Raw genomic sequence first — 16,141 nt, 5'->3', positions numbered from 1 at the left:
AATGAACTACATCAGTACAAATTTTTAGTGCAAGTTCATTTTTCATATTTCTTAAAGTATTTTGATTAAAAATTCTCAAAACATCATTGATTTTTCCCCATTCATGTAAAATGTTGTGAAATCTGTTGTTGGTGTTGTTGGTGGTGGTCGTGTCGTTGTTGATGTATATCAAAGTCTCTGCTCGGGTATAATGAAGTCACTTTATGTTGCGTATAGACGAATCCAACGAGCCAACACCAATGGAATGCAGTTTAATATCCCCACTAAAGCCACATCATTTCACATTTTATGTGGGATATACCTAAGGGGGACCCAGCTATGGCTACCATTAAGGTGTAGGAATGCGTGAAATTAGATTTGTCTGTAGTTCATTCCTTGACAATCGCGCAAAGGAGAATTGACGTATAAAAGTGAAAGCGAAACCCTAAATGAATTTAATGATCCCGCTGCAAAAATACGAGAACATTAATGATCCCCTGAGTCAGCACACTGACAAAGAGAAACAAATGATCAAACAACGTTTTTCTTTCTCTATCAAGATGATAAATATTGAAAGTTGTACACTAAACGGTGCATTTACTTCAGAATTCAATATAAAATACCAGCCGATTTCATCAGAGTATAGTGATATGGACATTAATCAAACAATGCACGCAATCGGCTTGTCATTTACCATGTTTACAGAAAACTTCATGGAGCGTTCATGAATAAATCTCGTCAACATGCATCAAATAGCTCAATTTCGTAAAACAAATTTATCTATGATGAATGAAAACAGTCTGGCCAAACATAATTGACATTTAACCAAATGAAGAACGGATTTCAGATGACACGAATGAATGCAAAATACCACTCCAAGTTTAATTGGAGCAAACTTTAATGAAAATTCTTTGAACAAGTCTATTATTTCACGTCAAGTGACAATCCTATTGCAATTTCACTGCCTCTTTATTGGGGAGTCTCGTACTTATCAGTCTATCTAGAAGTTTGCTTTATCTTTCTTCACACCATCTACTTGACTTTGCCATAACAATTCCCTGAATTCGGTCCGACCATAAATAGCACAATGCGCCTGCGCATTATTCATGCTTCGCAATAATTGATTGACAGGTCAGCTATTATAGCAGCTCGTACAGGATTGCAGATTTACCATTGTAAACTACGTGGATTTCCCTAGTAGACTATTTTATTTTCGAAATCGCTCAGTGTCTATGGGGTGTACCCAGATTTGGGGCCCAAAGTCATTACTCTATATTTTTGCAAATATAGAGTAATTGAAACCGATGCTCACCATATACATAAATTTTGCTGGGGGCCCGGAGCCGATTTGATACAATAAATCTTTGTCCGAGCGTGTTTTAATCACAGTTTCTTCATATAAAACCGTTGGGCACCACAAACTCAGTGTTTCTAATAGTAGGCGTGGCTTGAAGACGATACGAACCTTTTCACGCTACACAGATAACAACACTGAGTGCATAAGACTTAACGAGCTCCATCTAGCGGTGTGATTTTTTATCAATCAATTTATATATCATTGCACCCAAGCCAACACGTCTCTTTACTCCTCAATGATACTTGGTTCAGGTCAAGACTTTCACCGCCCCACAAATGCCAATTAACTTTTACAAAATAGTATTGAACAGGCATGCGCTATCGGCTATAGTTGAGTTCCTAGCTCCTTTTTCCCTTATTAATTTTCCCACCCTTCCGCTATTACCATCTTCTACTTATGCTGTAAGGCTCTTACACAGCTACCTCTTTTTTCGTCTTCTTCTTCTTCTTCCCCTCTGCATAGCAAGAAAGAAAAATTGGCTTTTTTGTGCCCGGCGGACTTGGTGAAGTTTATTAATGTGGTAGGGTAATACACGCCTTTCTGTCAATTGAGATTACGTGTTAATATACGAACTAAACTCGTCAACAGCTTGTAGCAATGTATGCTTATTATCTTTATGTAATATTTCCATGGCCCTATTTTCTTTCTTCTTTTTAATAATAATATTATCTGAACTTGACATTTATCAAGAGTTGCTGTAATTACAGTTATAATATTTAATATTTTCATTTAGAGCACTCTTTAATTTGATCTTACAATTTGTTTGACATATGAGTAGTGGGCAAGGAAAGAGGGAAGTTATATGAGGCCTTACGGGGACAGTTAACTAGTTGCAAGGATGTCGTTATATAGGTATATAGTACAGGAATAGTGTGGTATTTCCTCAAGTTAATTTTATAAACATTAAATTAATTATACTGGCCGTTTCAATACAGTTACATTCTGATCTCCGAATGTTAATTTAATACTACACACCACAGTACAACTATACTGTAGTTTTCGTTCATTGTAATTAATAATGATCAACCATTGTTTATGAAGAGACAACTGCAGACTTGTCGGATAACCTTGAACTAATAGTACAGATCCTCCAACACCAACCAACTATAATAATACATATCGAAGACAACAGAGAGATTTCTAAACGTAACATCGAACGTACGTGGAATCTCTTCAAAATCCCGTCACAGGAGAGTGGTTTTGAATAGATTTCACGTATACGTACGATACGTACGTTTGGAAATCGCAATCTCTTTAATTACGGCAAGGGAACGGCATGATAACGAAGACTATCATGATGTCTGTGATGACGACTATGACGATGCTGTTGATGATGATGTTGATGATTAAGATGGAGATGAAGATGTTGTATAGAAGCAACAAGGGTTAGAGTGGAGGAGCAGATGAAGATGTTGTATAGAAGCAACAAGGGTTAGAGTAGAGGAGCAGATGAAGATGTTGTATAGAAGCAACAAGGGTTAGAGTGGAGGAGCAGATGAAGATGTTGTATAGAAGCAACAAGGGTTAGAGTGGAGGAGCAGATAAAGATGTTGTATAGAAGCAACAAGGGTTAGAGTAGAGGAGCAGATGAAGATGTTGTATAGAAGCAACAAGGGTTAGAGTGGAGGAGCAGATGAAGATGTTGTATAGAAGCAACAAGGGTTGGAGTGGAGGAGCAGATGAAGATGTTGTATAGAAGCAACAAGGGTTAGAGTGGAGGAGCAGATAAAGATGTTGTATAGAAGCAACAAGGGTTAGAGTAGAGGAGCAGATGAAGATGTTGTATAGAAGCAACAAGGGTTAGAGTGGAGGAGCAGATGAAGATGTTGTATAGAAGCAACAAGGGTTAGAGTGGAGGAGCAGATGAAGATATTGTATAGAAGCAACAAGGGTTAGAGTGGAGGAGCAGATGAAGATGTTGTATAGAAGCAACAAGGGTTAGAGTGGAGGAGCAGATGAAGATGTTGTATAGAAGCAACAAGGGTTATAGTAGAGGAGCAGATGAAGATGTTGTATAGAAGCAACAAGGGTTAGAGTGGAGGAGCAGATGAAGATATTGTATAGAAGCAACAAGGGTTAGAGTGGAGGAGCAGATGAAGATGTTGTATAGAAGCAACAAGGGTTAGAGTGGAGGAGCAGATGAAGATGTTGTATAGAAGCAACAAGGGTTAGAGTGGAGGAGCAGATGAAGATGTTGTATAGAAGCAACAAGGGTTAGAGTGGAGGAGCAGATAAAGATGTTGTATAGAAGCAACAAGGGTTAGAGTAGAGGAGCAGATGAAGATGTTGCATAGAAGCAACAAGGGTTAGAGTAGAGGAGCAGATAAAGATGTTGTATAGAAGCAACAAGGGTTAGAGTGGAGGAGCAGATGAAGATGTTGTATAGAAGCAACAAGGGTTAGAGTGGAGGAGCAGATAAAGATGTTGTATAGAAGCAACAAGGGTTAGAGTAGAGGAGCAGATGAAGATGTTGCATAGAAGCAACAAGGGTTAGAGTGGAGGAGCAGATAAAGATGTTGTATAGAAGCAACAAGGGTTAGAGTGGAGGAGCAGATAAAGATGTTGTATAGAAGCAACAAGGGCTAGAGTAGAGGAGCAGATGAAGATGTTGTATAGAAGCAACAAGGGTTAGAGTGGAGGAGCAGATGAAGATGTTGTATAGAAGCAACAAGGGTTAGAGTGGAGGAGCAGATGAAGATGTTGTATAGAAGCAACAAGGGTTAGAGTGGAGGAGCAGATGAAGATGTTGTATAGAAGCAACAAGGGTTAGAGTGGAGGAGCAGATAAAGATGTTGTATAGAAGCAACAAGGGTTAGAGTAGAGGAGCAGATGAAGATGTTGCATAGAAGCAACAAGGGTTAGAGTGGAGGAGCAGATGAAGATGTTGTATAGAAGCAACAAGGGTTAGAGTGGAGGAGCAGATAAAGATGTTGTATAGAAGCAACAAGGGTTAGAGTGGAGGAGCAGATAAAGATGTTGTATAGAAGCAACAAGGGTTAGAGTGGAGGAGCAGATAAAGATGTTGCATAGAAGCAACAAGGGTTAGAGTGGAGGAGCAGATGAAGATGTTGTATAGAAGCAACAAGGGTTAGAGTGGAGGAGCAGATAAAGATGTTGTATAGAAGCAACAAGGGTTAGAGTAGAGGAGCAGATGAAGATGTTGCATAGAAGCAACAAGGGTTAGAGTGGAGGAGCAGATAAAGATGTTGTATAGAAGCAACAAGGGTTAGAGTGGAGGAGCAGATAAAGATGTTGTATAGAAGCAACAAGGGTTAGAGTGGAGGAGCAGATGAAGATGTTGTATAGAAGCAACAAGGGTTAGAGTGGAGGAGCAGATAAAGATGTTGTATAGAAGCAACAAGGGTTAGAGTGGAGGAGCAGATAAAGATGTTGTATAGAAGCAACAAGGGTTAGAGTGGAGGAGCAGATAAAGATGTTGTATAGAAGCAACAAGGGTTAGAGTGGAGGAGCAGATAAAGATGTTGTATAGAAGCAACAAGGGTTAGAGTGGAGGAGCAGATGAAGATGTTGTATAGAAGCAACAAGGGTTAGAGTGGAGGAGCAGATGAAGATGTTGTATAGAAGCAACAAGGGTTAGAGTGGAGGAGCAGATGAAGATGTTGTATAGAAGCAACAAGGGTTAGAGTGGAGGAGCAGATGAAGATGTTGTATAGAAGCAACAAGGGTTAGAGTGGAGGAGCAGATAAAGATGTTGTATAGAAGCAACAAGGGTTAGAGTGGAGGAGCAGATAAAGATGTTGTATAGAAGCAACAAGGGTTAGAGTAGAGGAGCAGATGAAGATGTTGTATAGAAGCAACAAGGGTTAGAGTGGAGGAGCAGATAAAGATGTTGTATAGAAGCAACAAGGGTTAGAGTAGAGGAGCAGATGAAGATGTTGCATAGAAGCAACAAGGGTTAGAGTAGAGGAGCAGATGAAGATGTTGTATAGAAGCAACAAGGGTTAGAGTAGAGGAGCAGATGAAGATGTTGTATAGAAGCAACAAGGGTTAGAGTAGAGGAGCAGATGAAGATGTTGTATAGAAGCAACAAGGGTTAGAGTGGAGGAGCAGATAAAGATGTTGTATAGAAGCAACAAGGGTTGGAGTAGAGGAGCAGATGAAGATGTTGTATAGAAGCAACAAGGGTTAGAGTAGAGGAGCAGATGAAGATGTTGTATAGAAGCAACAAGGGTTATAGTAGAGGAGCAGATGAAGATGTTGTATAGAAGCAACAAGGGTTAGAGTGGAGGAGCAGATGAAGATGTTGTATAGAAGCAACAAGGGTTAGAGTGGAGGAGCAGATAAAGATGTTGTATAGAAGCAACAAGGGTTGGAGTAGAGGAGCAGATGAAGATGTTGTATAGAAGCAACAAGGGTTATAGTAGAGGAGCAGATGAAGATGTTGTATAGAAGCAACAAGGGTTAGAGTGGAGGAGCAGATGAAGATGTTGTATAGAAGCAACAAGGGTTGGAGTGGAGGAGCAGATGAAGATGTTGTATAGAAGCAACAAGGGTTGGAGTGGAGGAGCAAGAAGAGGCCAATGCTTTTACGACCAACTGTATTACACATTAACCTTAAAAAGAAAACAATTTGATTAGGTAATACAATGTACATTGTATCAATTCGTGCTGCGATTCAACCTCGACAATTAAGCCCCAAAAGATTCAACAATTAATTACATTATGATCAATTGTGATTCATTTATTCATTGCTATTGCATTTGTGCAATATTCTTAATTCCGCGTGTACATGCCTCTAGTTATATTAGAATGCAATGTACTTTAAAATGTAATTAAACTAAATTGTAATGGAAGTGACAAGTCAATGTGGGAAACAGTAGAAATTATCTTCAAGGGCACAGCAATGGGCTATTCCCGTTGAAAACCATACACCTATGGAAGACATGACCTTAATCTTCCTCACAAGGAGTGTTCCCGTTAAAATCCATACACCCCTATGGAAGAAATGACCTTAATGTGAATTTCAGATTGTGTCAGCCATTCAGATAACCTCATTTAAAACTCACATTCCCTGTGTGGAAGATCAAGGTCATGTCTTCCATAGGGATATGGATTTTAACTGAACAGCGCAATAATACTGCTCAATATACGTGATGTGCTCAAGCGAACACGAAACACTTCCCCCGTAATTTGTTTTGAAACGAGTATCACTTTTTAATTAAATTTTATTGTTTTTATGAACATTTACTTTGTAATAAATAATATACGAGGCCATTTTGATAGTTTTAGGTAGAGACACCTCTAATAATCGATTCATGTCGTAACATCGATAAAAACCTGCCTTTCACACTTCATTTTACTGACATGTGACATTCTCAGTTTTCTTACATTTTTGAACATTGAGCATCTTCTTAAAGTTCAAGGTCAAATTGAGTCATCTTGCGTAGTGAAAACATATAGAGTGCGGTTACATTTTCTAAAAAAAATCTCTGTGTTTGGTGGTGCAGACTTTCCTTAGATTTCATCTATAACGTAGCATTTCCTGCATGAAAGAGAGCACATTTTGAGCCTTTTATGCTGCTCATTTTTGCTAGACATTAAACAGCAACTGCCATTATACAATGTATCAGGAGTGAACAGTGCTTTTAACCCTTTACTTTTCAATCCTTTCTTATACCCAGGCGCAAAGTCTGATTATCGCCCAGAGAGTACTACTTGATTTCTATACAGGTCCATTCATTCAATATTGTGTAGGTTATAAAATGCACTTATCTTTTGAATATTATTGATGAGAAAATTGAAAATTGATTCGTCTAGACATACCTTGCTCATCATGCCTATAGATCTCGTCTCTCTAACAAGTATTTTTTCGTTACACGTAATCATTATTAGCATCAGACTCACTGGAGGAAGTAATCAACTATATCTTCAAGACAGATGAGTCTGTTATCTGCAAGTCATACCGTTTGATTTCAGTTGTAGTTGTCCTTGAAACGTGAAAGGGTCTCTGAACTTTTTGCCTCAATTACTCTAGGATGTTGCATAAGGCTATGCTTGACATTAAGAGAGATGAACCTTCGCAACAAGCATCAGCGCTGGTAATATATCGGAACAATACGCACAGTACTTTCTTTGTCCAGCTGGGTTTCAGGCAATGATGTTGTTAGAATGTCATAATTACGCAAATGAACTACCTGTGTAAACTGCCACGCTCAAACCATACGTAATCAAGGGCAGAATTTGTCTCGGTCCCATGAAAAAGGACGTCACTTAATGTGTAAGTGACACTAAACATCATAGGCCCCACTATTTGTAGATACCGCAAACGCAAAATATACGCTGGCTCACAGTTACTGAGGCGCCAATTGTCTGATATCGCCTTTCATGTCAGCGACTTGCAGTGCGTACTCACGTACGTTGTGTAGATTTATGCAACCGCATAGCTGTCCATCGATCGCTGCATGCGCTGAAGCCCAGCGCTGATTGCCAGCCAATTCTCAGTCTTAACGTTTTCTGATGACGATGATAAGCCAATCAGAAAAGACGTACTATGAGGTTGTCGCCAGACGATTTGTTTAGTGACAAAGGAGCACAAATCGGCTGGGAGCGAGACTAGGGCGAATCCCATCACCAAAATCCATAGACCACTTGAAATTATCTCACCAGTGTAGAACTCGAACTCGTGAGGTCACACACCGGTTTAGCGCCACGCCGATTGGGCGTACAATTCTGTGGAAAAATACCATTCTAAGAATCGAAAATGATAATTAGATCATAGTTAGATTACTTGATACTGTTCACAACATAATTTGAAAAACACCAAGTACAAATTACGCTAATGGTGCGAGAAAAAAGAACATGCATGACTATTTGATTTAATACGTTTTACTGTTCTTACATTTGCCATTTACATAATATCACAACAAGTTTCAATCGCTTTTCATATCAATTCTTATCAACAAATCGCCATCATTTGTATAAAACAATCCGAATATGATAAGTCATATCGTGTTGCAGGTTATAATTGCGTGGCTATCGCATATGATGCTAAAATTACACCTAGCGATAGTGTTGGAAGTAAGCATGTCATTTAAAGAGTTCCTCACCTGGGATTATGTAATTGTATATGATTTATTTCACGGTGTAAAACCACAATCTGTGGTTGATCAATTTTGGACTAAAATTAAAAACTTGATCAATTTGATTAAGAAAAGAATTGCACATGCTATGTCGCCGTATTAAACTTTATTGAAACACCGAGATTGAAATTCTTTTATATGCATTAATTTTGACATAACCGTACAAACATCCCTTTATTATGTTTAGTAATTCTTGAGATATGTTGAAGAGTTCCAAACCATCTTATCATTCTAAGTTTTAAGTAAGGTGTAAGGTGGGGCGGTCTTAGAGGTGCCTGGCACCTGTTCGCTCCAGCCATTCACTGGACTTTTTAAAACAAATGTTCCTTTCATAATATTGTGTAATTTTTGATGTAACTTATGTGCAATATTATATATTTCTTGTAATTCTGTGCCAGTGATAAAGTGTAATAAATAAATAAAATAAATAAATAAATAAATAAATAAAGTGCATAAATGTATCATTTACGTAACTGAGCCATTTGTGGACAGTGTCGGCTTGCGTCAATAAAGCTATCGTTTGACGTTGTTCGCTTTTGGTTTTCCCTTAGGGTTTGGTTGATTTTCTTTTTTTACCCAAGTGAGGTCATAATAATAAGGTGCTTGGTGAATAACGTTTGTAAGCTTTACATTCATGAGCATGGACTTGTATTGTGGATTTCATAATGTCCAATTAGCTCGAAGTAAAGTAAATATAAATCTCCAGTGTACCGTATCTGTTATGTAGTAGAGGCCTTCAATTGACGAGGAAAATTAGTACATTGAAAGACGGTCTCACTTGTCATGCTTTTAGTAAAGAGTTGCCGTATCATTTGTAAAATTTCATGTAAACAAATCCAATTGATTATTTGGTAAAATGATGTTAAACATACCTAAAAATGACGTTTCGTGCTACATCGTAGCACTTTCTCAAATCACTGACCAATTCTCCCAGTCCTCCTAGTCTGCTTCCTGTCGGAGCCTGACGTTGGTGGCCTTGTTTTATGTGGTTTTAGGAATTGGTCATAGATGTGCGGCGGGAAGTGATTTCCTTCATCCCGGTTGAGTGTGTTGGGCCCCCTTTTCCGTATCCAAATCGCTTCTTTTATGTGTCTTCTATTTCTGTTTTGCTCTCTGTCCTTTATGCTCGCGTCATCCCAATTGATCATATGATTGTCCTCCACTACATGGTCAGTGATAGCGGATTTGTTGACCTCTCTGGTGACCGAGGCTTTCCTCTGAGTTCTGGTATAAGCCTTAGTTGAGGCTTTTTCCGCTTCGGTTTTGTATTCTTTGTTGACCTCTCTGGTGACCGAGGCTTTCCTCTGAGTTCTGGTATAAGCCTTAGTTGAGGCTTTTTCCGCTTCGGTTTTGTATTCTTTTAGCCGTGTACCTAGCACTCTAGACATGCTAGAGGTTTCACCAATGTAGATTTTTTCACAGTTGCGACATGGGATTTCGCAAACGCATTCGGCTGTTTGTAATGAATCGCGTTTGTCCTTTGGGTGGACCAGAATGTTTCTTAATGTCTGGTGTGGCTTAAATGATGTTTGAATGCCATGCTTATTGAATATCCTCCTGGCACGCTGCGAAAGCCCCTCTTTGTAGAGGAGGACGACCGTACCTCTGGTGACCGACTGTGACGGTTCCTTTTTTGGGGGTTTCTTTTTGTCCACGTCTTTGAAAGCCCATTCTGGGTACCCACAGTTTGAGGGCTTCCTTGATTTTGCTTTCTTCCATTTGCTTGTCTTCCTCCTCTGGGATGACTTTATTCTTTCTATCCATAAGGGTTCGAATAACACTGAGTTTATGCTGAAGCTGAAACTTTATAAAAGTATTAGTTGTCTCAAATTCTTCCATCTTTGTCATCATCTCGCCGCCTAATTTACATCTATGAGCGCTTAGATCCGATATTTCTCTGCTGCCAGTTAATTTCCCCTTAAGTTAACCCCTTGGTTGTAGAATTTTTACTGTAAGTTATTCCAGTTGAAATCCATACACCTATGGAAGAATACCTTGATCTTCCACACAGGAGTGTGAATTACAAATGGGAGTTACCTGATGGGTGACTCCATTTGAAATCTTTACCCCTTGTGTGGAAGATTAAGGTAATGTCTTCTATAAGAGATGTATGGATTTTAACTGGTGTAGGTCAATACAGTTTTGCCTCCGGGTTTAACACTGTGATCGATCTCACATAGAAATGACTAAAATGCATTAATCTCCAGCTTTCTACAAATGGATGGCTTTATAAAGCAATGCTTGAGAACAAATAAAACTATAAAGGCACGCTATAATGCTCTGAAAAGCCTTCTTGAATAACGTCACTGGGTGGGGAAAACCTCAATGTACTTTTTGCCCTTGAACATGGATGAAGCAACCCATTCAACATATAAAGTCTACACCTACAAGGCTTTATCCATGTTTTTTCCCGCACAGTAACGATGAGATTACGACCTGTCAAATATTTTGATTCTGTAAATATTTTCGCTCATAGTTAAAAAAAAAAAAAAAAGATATAAAATTATAACTCAGTGGTCTACTGATACCTTACCTTGCACTTACTGTGTTAATATCAAACACGATTTTAAGATCGAGTGAGACTATTTATTCTAAAGTCCAAAGTATGTACTTTTGATAGTTGCTCTAGATGGGTAATAAATGTCCGGTCACTAAACTACTTCCAGAAACAGGTGGCTTATAATTAGTCTGCAGGCTGCTACGGCCTTAATCATGTTAATCCCCTGTTGCTAAGCACATTTTAATTGAATTGGATTACGTAACTGACCTGATCCTGTGACTGCACTGACGCTGAGCCAGTGCAGTAAACAACACATATTTTAACGACTAAATTATATTAAGTTCAAAAGTAATTTGATACAAATTCCTTAACATTTTGATTACTAACAACGTAAACTTCCACCCCGAGTTTAAATCATCTCAATCGGCTACACAACGATCGAGATACATGCGAATACGTTTTGTACACAAACCTGTTCAGTGGCGGAAAGAACGCTCCAAATCACTAATTTCTTTGCACACGTCCAGATTTCAGATTTAGGTTGATATATGTTTTCTAGAATTTCACAGAAAATTGCATGACGACAAGTTTTAGCGAACGAAGGAGAACCACTTTTTACTATTTCTATGGAAATTTTCGCCCAGTAAAATTCGATCACGCAAAGTGAAACCATTGGGCTAGCTAAAAAGAGCCAACGCCCTTCTGAGCAAGTTATGATACTTAGTTGGGGTGAAATATTGGGCCAAATTAGGCAATACTTTAATCAAGATATGAAAACGAAAACGATCTTGACGGCGTTTACATCGTGTAATGGTCAATCTTGGTGCTTGCCATTCAAAATAAAAACGACCTTCATAGCATGAAATGGCTCTAGCAACCTGCAGAATGCAATGGTTCTAAATTCAGTTTAGTGTATGGGAGACTGTGAGTATGATAGAGAGATTGCGATTTCCAAACATATCGAACGCCCGTGCAATCTATTCAAAATCACTCTCCTGTGACGGGATTTTGAATAGATTGTACGGGCGTTCGATACGTACGTTTGGAAATCGCAATTTGTCTTATGTCGTGAATGTCGAGGACACTTATCTAACACGTGACTCATCCACAGGGCGTAGTCATTCAAATTGAATGCGTTTCAGCAAGCTTTTCACCCATTTTTCTTAATCAATTCACTTAAAATCAAAGTATTAAACTTCGCTTGCTCAACAAATTGCATATTGTCACTGGGCGGGAAAAACCTCATATGTACATTTGGTCTTTGAATATGGATAAAGCAAACCCTTCAATATTAAGTCTACACCTACAAGGCTTTATCCATGTTCAAGGGCCAAAAGTAAATATGAGTTTTTTCCTTCATGTACTTTGGCCCTTGAACATGGATGAAGCAAACTCTTCAATATAAAGTGTATACCTACAAGGCTTTATTCATGTTCAAGGGCCAAAAGTACATACGAAGGTTTTTCCCGCCCAGTGACGTAAGGTGTTTGTAAGGGATTTCCCCACAAATGTTTACTGCCACATCTTTATCACATTGTGGTCGATCATCGTATAATCAATGGCGATTGATAAACACATTTACAGTTTATTCCCTTGTAGTCTCTGTATCTCTGCTTTTCTTGCTTTTGTTTACTGGAGACGTTATACCTAACAAATCTCTCCGTCAGGCAACCATCTTATATCCATTATTTGCCAATAACAACCTTCTACTCAAAGTGATTCTTTATTAGAAAGTCCGTGTAGAGTAGTTCGGTGTATTCGTGCATTCTATAAAGTGGTAATGTTGTAGAAATGTCATGGACGTTATATTACATTCGTTTATTTGAAGTTGACCGACATTAGAACCTGGTCTGAAGTGAAGTATATTGTGATTCCTAAAACTATTCGCTTCGTGTGCAATTTTGTCTTTACTAGAATAGAGAGCGGTTTCTTTCAAGTAATGACTTGGTTTTGAAAATCTTAATTTTGAAAGTAACAAATTTATTATAGTTTGTTAAGCGCCTAGATTTCGCAGGTTAGTCACTATATAAATCGCAATTGATATTATTGTCAGTGTTATATTAAGGTTAGCAACTATTTTAAACTGTTGCGATTTGGTAGTTCACAGCATTTTGCGAATGGTAGTGAGCGTTGGCAAAAATTGCATTTCATATATATAACTATTTATCTTTTAAAAAATAACTAGGTTGCATCGTTACTTCAAATTTTATTGTGTAATTCCCTTGTTATTATAAAAAGCTGTACTTTTCAGACAAGAGTCCTGGGGTTTTATTACGTCGTATTGTTTTTAAAGTCCAGTCATGACTTAATTATATCACTTCCTTAGAGACCCACATGGCTAGCTTCCTTATCAGATGTGTTTCCACCTTAATGCATTTTAAGGGGATGAGCTTTATAATAAATAGATCACTTACCTCACAAAAAAGGTTATTGTCTGACAATACATATCCTGGACAACAAGTATAAAGCAATTAGGTCAGTTATCTAGTTTGAGGATTGTGGTGTGAATACTATGGCAGATAATTGTGGGGCACGTTTCATCTGAGACGAATATAACTAAAAAGATACGAAGCCACATTCATTCATACCTTGCACACCGACATCGCCTGGCTAATAATTACTTGGTACATCAGAGATACTAAAATCAATACCCGGGATCGATACACGTGAATGTCCTATGCACGAGTTTGATATGAGACGAAAATCTTTGGATACCGGGGTAGACAATGATGAATATCTCCCGTAAATGATTTCGTCTGAAGAAGCCAGATGTGGTTCCTTGCACTTGAATATATGTTTTGAATATATATGATAGTCGTTAGCTAGCGTCTTGAGAAAGAAGCTTGCGTCTTGAACTCAAAAACTGACAATAATTCCTGATTTTATATGTGCCGAATTATATAGCGCAGTGTATAGGCCAATCGTGGAGGTAGTCTAAAAGCAGATGACATATGGCGTACCATGGTCACTCACACACAGCGAGGTCAGTCACCGGGCTATTGTCAGTAGCCTTAGTCAGATGTCCTTCGGCCCATTATGCGTCTCAAAACTATTAAACAGGTCGGAACAAAATGGCCATGCGTGGCGGTGGATTCAACCTACCATGGCGATTTCTGCCATGAAGATATCGGGGCGACGACACTGCCTTGTGCAACGATCCAGGTCTCCCACGGATATTGTTATGCAAATCGCGTTAGCTCTACCTTGGTCTGCTTACTGCGCACGCTTAAATCAAGTATACGTCTGTACTTCCGGGTTCAATACACTGGGATAGAAAGTTGTTTACAGTTATCGCCGGTCGTGTCATCACCTAGCGCTAGTTGCATTCTTTGATATTTTCAAAACACAAATCAAATCATCAAAATATTTTAAATTTAACTACCTTTTCATAAATTAGGACATAAAATTGTTAAGTTAAGACAGTTCGGTGTTGAAGCTACCGTAGAAGACCTCGGAATACGATGGATACGTAATAACAATAGGACTATACATTGCTTCGTATCTCTTCAGTCCTCATCTTCGTCCTCTATTCTCCCACTTCTTAGAGTCCCATTCAGAGATCCCAGTGAAAGTGTGAAAAAATTACAATTATGTCTAAAGTGTGCGTAAAAGTGAAGGATATGTCATTAAAATTACCATAAGGTATTTTGGAAATGAAAACAAATGTATGGCAAAAATGAGAAAACAGCAGCATTGACAATTTATATATGTATAAATACGCACGCGACCCATGGGCACGACATACCAAGACCCGCAAGCGTGATCAAATATCCTCATGCCATTGACCACTATACAGAAAAGGATAGGAATATTTTTATTTTATAGATAAATATCATTAAATTTAAGTATTAATTCAATAGCAAAATTATTACACATTGGGAGGATTCCAAATTTGTAATGTTATCAAAAAAAAAACATTTTGAAAGTATTTGCCGACGGAAACGTTTAAGTTGAAGTTGAACAAAATAGACAATTTTGCTGAACAATAGTTTCGTGTTGTTTACCGCCTTTGCCATGTTTGCATTCAAATGTACAGGAAGACCACCCGCTGTGTAAAAGATCACTTCGAGACTTACTGTCTACAAGCTGTTATTTCAGCGCGGAGGTGGTTACGTGCGTATTTATAAATACGTATTTATAAATGTAGTCGAAGCATACTGAACAGAAACACTTTTGGTGTCGCATTGCCTCGTCTGGACTTACGCGCGTTTCATCTCGGTTCAAACATTATTCATCAAACATTATATACATATCATATATCTTCGCGTGATTTTCTTCTATTTTTGAATACACTCAATACCTCAGGACTCGATGCCAAGGCACTCTATGCCGACGTGGGGTTACAACATACTAACTGACTAACATAATTATGTAAAAAATTTCTCAAGACAACATTTTTCCAAGAGGTTCATTCAACAACAAAACCATCCCGTCTATATCAATTTACGTTGTTGACACTCTCGACAACAAACTGAGTAGTAGTAATCAGGTCAACCACTCAAAAAAAGTACAAAGCAGTACCTCGCGGGAGTCATAATTACGCCAATGTGCATACGCTTCTATGCTATTCATGATTCTTTGCGCTTGGAAATCACATTACTTTTCAACTATTTAACCTCATATCTGCTGTGCATGTTTTTATTTAGCTTATGAATCCTTAATTAACGTATTTTGCAAGACAGTTTAGATGAACACAAACAAACGAACAAAGTAAATTCTGTTTATTAATGTGTTGTTTTCAAAAGAATGTTTTGGTTCGCCTATCTTTTCATAGCTACAGGACTGGAAATAATAAATTTTCAGATTCTTATATGAGAGTTAAAAAAAACATTTACAAAGCTGCATTTTGCGGAAAACGCTATTTAAATTGAACAACCAGCTCCAAAGATATGAGTAATTAAAGAGTTTCCAAAACACAACAGGAAACAAAAGGAAATAATTCCTTTGTTTGGCTCTATCTCAAAATCAATATTTCCGAGTTCCGACTGATTTTGCTTGATCGCATCACAAATGTTTTCTTGCGGGTAGTTTTATTCTCCATCGAAGCGTGGGCTGGGAAGAAACCATGTATGTAACAGCTTGCTTCTGATTTTAAAGGACCTTTAAATACAATTTATCAATTTATCTTACTACGTCCAATTTACGCAAGAAATTGCAAGAATGTGTATGAGCTTAGATGTATTTTCGAAGTATCCGACTTTACGC

General features: G+C 38.2%; 1 protein-coding gene across 1 annotated transcript in view; it reads left to right on the top strand.

Moving 5' to 3' along the window:
- The window catches only part of LOC140165944 (gamma-aminobutyric acid type B receptor subunit 2-like), a 447,371-nt gene that overhangs the window by 329,377 nt on the left and 101,853 nt on the right, over positions 1-16,141 (top strand).

This window comes from Amphiura filiformis, chromosome 12 (assembly GCF_039555335.1).
Source record: "Amphiura filiformis chromosome 12, Afil_fr2py, whole genome shotgun sequence".
Lineage (NCBI taxonomy): Eukaryota > Metazoa > Echinodermata > Ophiuroidea > Amphilepidida > Amphiuridae > Amphiura > Amphiura filiformis.
The sequence above is the reverse complement of the archived record's forward strand: the minus strand, read 5'-3'. Positions and strand labels throughout refer to the sequence as shown.